The sequence below is a fragment of the Muntiacus reevesi genome, chromosome 9 (assembly GCF_963930625.1).
Source record: "Muntiacus reevesi chromosome 9, mMunRee1.1, whole genome shotgun sequence".
NCBI lineage: Eukaryota > Metazoa > Chordata > Mammalia > Artiodactyla > Cervidae > Muntiacus > Muntiacus reevesi.
The window spans coordinates 56,807,261-56,812,737 of record NC_089257.1 but is presented as its reverse complement, the minus strand read 5'-3'; the positions used below and the strand labels follow the sequence as shown (position 1 = coordinate 56,812,737).

At 39.9% G+C, this 5,477-nt stretch overlaps 1 non-coding gene across 1 annotated transcript; it reads left to right on the top strand.

Annotated features, from left to right (window-relative positions):
- Nucleotides 1–487: 487 nt before the first annotated feature.
- LOC136176094 (U6 spliceosomal RNA) lies at nt 488–589 on the top strand. The gene has a single exon (XR_010664475.1). It is a non-coding gene; the product is annotated as a U6 spliceosomal RNA (small nuclear RNA).
- Nucleotides 590–5,477: the final 4,888 nt, after the last annotated feature.

The window sequence follows — 5,477 nt, the reverse complement described above, 5'->3', positions numbered from 1 at the left end:
CAGCACAATTACACTCATTTCACATACTGGCAAAGTAATGCTCAAAATTCTCCAAGCTAGGCTTCAACAGTACATGAACTGAGAACTTCCAGATGTTCTAGCTGGTTTTAGAAAAGGCAGAGTAACCAGAAATCAAATTACCAACATCTGTCGGATCATAGAAAAAGCAAGAGAATTCCAGAAGAACATCTATTTCTGCTTCATTGACTACACGAAATCCTTTGACTGTGTGGAGTTCAACAAGCTGTGGAAAATTCTTAAAGAGATGGGAATACCAGACCACCTTACCTGCTTCCTGAGAAACCTGTGTGCAGGTCCAGAAGCAACAGTTAGAAGCAAACATGGAACAACAGACTGCTTCCAAATTGGGAAAGGAGTACGTTAAGTCTGTATATTGTCACCGTGCTTATTTAAATTATATGCAGAGTACATCATGAGAAATGCCAGGCTGTATGAAGCACAGGTTGGAATCAAGATTCCAGAGAGAGTGCTCGCTTCGGCAGCACATATACTAAAATTGGAACGATACAGAGAAGATTAGCATGGCCCCTGTGCTGACACGCAAATTCGTGAAGCGTTCCATATTTTTTCTTCTCCTGTACCTCCCCAGGCAGCCTGGGGAAATTGGTTGGCTCAGGGCTTGACAGAAGGAAGACAAATAAATACTGTATTAATAAGAAAAAAAAAAAAAGATTGCAGGGAGAAATAGCAATAACCTCAGATATACAGATGACACCACCTTTATGACAGAAAGTGAAGAAGAACTAAAGAACCTCTTGATGAAAGTGAAAGAGGAGAGTGAAAAGTTGGCTTAAAACTCAACATTCAAAAAACTAAGATCATGGTATCTGGTCCCATAACTTCATATCAAATAGATGGGGAAACAATGGAAACAGTGACAGACTTTTCTTGGGTTCCAAAATCGCTGCAATTGGTGACTGCATCTATGAAATTTAAAGATGCTTGCTCCTTGGAAGAAAAGCTATGACAAACCTAGACAGCATATTAAAAAGTAGAAACATCACTTTGCCTACCAAGGTCCATCTAGTCAAAGCTATGATTTCTTCAGTAGTCTTGTACAGATGTGATAGTTGGACCATAAAGAAGGCTGCATGGTGAAGAATTGATGCTTTTGAACTGTAATGTTGGAGGAGTCTCTTGAGAGTCCCCTGGACTGCAAGGAGATCAAACCAATAAATTCTAAGGAAATCAACCCTGAACATTCATTGAAAGGACTGATGCTGAAGCTGAAGCTGAAGCTCCAATACTTTGGTCACCTGAAGCGAAGAGCCAACTCATTGGAAAAGACCCTGATGTTAGGAAAGACTGATGGCAAGAGGAGAAAGGGACAGCAGAGGATGAGATGGTTGGATGGCATCACAGACCCAATGGACATGAGTTTGAGCAAGCTCCAGGAGATGGTGAAGGACAGGGAAGCCTGGTGTGCTGCCATCTATGGGGTCGCAGAGTTGGACATGACTGAGCTACTGAACAACAAAGTGGTAATTAATTTTTTGAGGAACCTCCATACCATTTTCCATAGTGGCTGTAACAATTTACGTCCCCACCAATAGTGCACTCAAGTGAAAGTGTTAGTTACTCAGTCATGTCCAGCTCTTTGTGACCCTGTGGTTTGTAGCCCGCCAGGCTCCTCTGTCTATGGGATTCTCCAGGCAAGAATGCTGGAGTGGGTTGCCATTCCCTTCTCCAGGAGATCTTCCTGACTCGGGGATCGAATCCAGGTCTCCTGCACTGCAGGCAGATTCTTAACAATCTGAGCCTACAAAGAAGCCTTCTTTTTCTTTTTTTAACTGAAATATAGTTGATTTACAATGTTGTTAATCCCTGCTTTAGAGCAAAGTGCTGAAATTATAAATACATATATAGTCTTTACATACACACACACACACACACACACATACACACACCCTTTTCTCTATGGTTTATCATAGGATACTGAACCAACACTTATTTCTTATCTTTTTGATAACACCCTTTCTAGTGGCTGTGAGATGATCTCATTGTGATTTTGATTTGCATTTCCCTGAAGATTAGTGATGTTGAGCACCTTTTCATGTACCTGTTGGCCATTTGAATATCTTCTTTGGAAAAATGTTTACTCAAGTCCTTTGCCCATTTTTAAATTGGATTATTTGATTCTTTGCTATTGAGTTGTATGAGTTCTTTATATCTTTGAATATGAATCATTTATCAGATTTAGGATTTGCAAACATTTTCTCCCATTCCATAGGTTGCCTTTTTGTTAATGTTTTCCTTTTTTGACCCTGCCACATGGCCTGCAGTATCTTAGTTTCCTGACTAGAGATAGAACCTCTGCCCCTTGCAGTGGAAGCACAGATTCTTAACCCCTCAACCACCAGGGAAGTCCCTGCAAATGCTTTTTAGTTTGATATAGTCCAACTTATTTATTGTTGCTTTTGTTATCTTTGTTTTTTAAAAAAATCATCGATAAGATTGATGTTCAGGAAGTTACCACCTATGTTGAAGTTCTTCTAGGAGTTTTATTGTTTCAGGTCTTACATTCATGTCTTTAATCCATTTTGAGCTCATTTTTGGGTATGGTGTAAAACAGTGGGCTAGTTTTATTGTTTTGCATGTGGCTGTCCAGTTTTTCTGACCACTTATTAGAGAAACTGTCCTTTCCCCAATGCATATTCTTGTCTCCTTTGTTAAATTTAATTGATTATATATGCTTGTGTTTATTTCTTGGTCCTCTATTTTCTTCTATTGATCTGTACTGTCTATTTTGTGCTAATATACTGTTTTGATTGCTATAACATTATAATATAATTTGAAATCAGGAAGTGTGATGGCTTCAGCTTTGTTTTTCTTTCTCAAGATTGTTTTGGCTACTCAAAGTCTTTTGTGGTGGTTGTTGTTCAGTTGCTAAGTTGTGTCTGACTCTTTGCAACCCAATGGACTACAGCATGCCAGCCTTCCCTGTCCTTCCCTATCTTCCAAGCTTTTCTCAAACTCATATCCAGTGAGTTGGTGATGCAATCCAACTATCTCAACTTCTGTCATCCCCTTCTCCTCCTACCCTCAGTCTTTCCCACCATCAGGGTCTTTTCCAATGAATCGGCTCTTTGCATCAGGTGACCAAAGTATTGGAGCTTCAACTTCAGCATCAGTCCTTCAAATGAATATTCAGGGTTGATCTCCTTTAGGATTGACTGGTTTGATTTCCTTGGCTTCCCTGGTACTCAGATGGTAAAGAATCTGCCTGCAATGCAAAGGCCTGGGTTTGATTTCTGAGTCAGGAAGATTTTCTGGAGAAGGGAATGGCTACCCACTCCCGTATTCTAGCCTGGAAAACTCCATGGATAGGAGGAAAACTCCTGGCAGGCTACAGTTCACGGAGTTGCAGAGTCAGACACAACTGAGCAACTAACACTTTCACTTTCACTTCTGTGGTTACATAGAAATTTTAGGATTGTTTGTTTTGTTTCTGTGAAAAATGACATTAGAATTTCATTAGAAATTGTATTCAATCTGAATATTTCTTTGGGTAGTATGAACATTTTAATAATATTAATTTTTCTAATTTATGAGCACAAAATATCTTTGCATTTATTTGCATTTGTGTGTACTTCCAATTTCTTTCATTAGTGTCTGATAGTTGTCAGTAAACAGATCTTTAACCTCCTTGGTTTAGTTTATGCCTAGGTAATTTATTCCTTTTGGTACAACTGTAAATGGGATTGTTTTCTTAATTTCTTTTTCCCACCAGTTTTGTTCTCAATTCTCTCTTATTATTTCTCTTGTTATCCAGCTTAATTTCTCTGGTTCATCAACTCCTTTGCCTTTCTTTCCCTCTGTTGCTTTCACCTGACAAAAACTCAGCTCTGGATGACCCCAAATTATGCCTTCTCCTTATCTGTACCAACATAGCTGTGCATAGCAGGAGAAATATCAATAAACCCATGTTCCCCTGGAGAAGGAAATGGCAACCCACTCCAGTATTCATACCTGGAGAACCCAATGGTTAGAGGAGCCTGACAGGCTATGGTCCATAAGGTTGCAAAGAGTCAGACACAACTGAAGCAACTTAGCATGGACGTCTCTAAATTCATAGTCACTGACCTTAGACAGACCCTCACCATTGCTCCTCAATCCTCCAGTGTTTCCTTAGCATGCTCTCTCTTCCACACTCTCAAAGTCCATTCCACACTTCCCCTTGCCACTCAGACCTCCCATTCTTCATTCCCACTCATTTTCTGCCGATCCTTTCAGATTTGTTGAGAACCTCCTTGTCCAGGTTAAAGAACTTCTATTTTAAAGCAGGTTTTTTCAACAGCACTATTTATACTTTGAGCCAAATATGTTTTTGTTATGAAAGATGGTCCTAAGTGTTATAGGATGTTAGCAGGTTTCCTGGTATCTACTCAAGATGCCAGTAATACCCCAGGTGTCAAACAAAAATATCTCCAGACATTGCCAGGTATCTGTTGAGTAGTAAAATCTCCCCTAATCACAACCACTGGTTTAAAGCAACAGAAATCGATTCCAGCTAACTTCAAGGAAAAGGGGGACTTCCCTGGTATTCCAGTGGTTAAGAATCTGCCTGCCAATGCAGGGGACATGGGTTCATGGGTTCAATCCCTGGTCCAAGAAGATTCCACACGCCACGAGGCAACTAGGCCCATGTGCCACAAGTACTGAGTCCCATGGGTCTAGAGCCTGTGGTCTGCAAAAGAAGCCCTCACACCGCAGCTAGAGAATAGCCTCCTCTCCCCACGACTAGAGAAAGCCCATGTGCAGCAACAAAGACCCAGCACAGCCAAAAATAAAATTTTAATTTAATAAAATGGGAATTTATTGGAAAGATAGAAGAGTAATTCATAGACTGAATGGGAAAAGAATCCCAGGGCCAGGAGATTGTAGATTTTCTTTCTAGAGGTGACAATTAGATTGTCTCCTTCTGTTTTGTTTTTTGTTTTTTTGGTGTTCCTAATTAAGTTTAAAATTCTCAGTAAGAAAAATCTAAGTCATGTTAGTTTGAGTATTCACTCCTGTGGCCTAGGGAATAGAGTCTATAGCCAGAATCAAGCTAGGGAGGGCTGTTCAGCAGAAAAAAGAATAGCTGTCACACACCTTCCATATTCTGTATCTTTATTCACCTAAAATGACGTAAAATCTGATGACAGAGGCTTCAGTGAATTGAAGTTTAATTTTCTATCATAAAAGTAAGTCTGGAGGTAGGTAGTTGTTGGCATTGCTTCAGTTGCTAAACAGTATCATCATAGTCTTTTTCCTTTTCTGAGCTCTGGCTTTTCATCTTCAAGTTTATGGAATGTTGAAAGATGACTCTCATACTTCCTGACATCATGAATCATGACCACATCCAAAAGTAGGAAAAACATGAGGATGGAGGAAGCAGCAGAAGGACCTTATATGAGAAGTTCCCTCTACTTTTATCAGCAAAGGAAAATCTTTCACTGAAGCCCCCTCAGCAA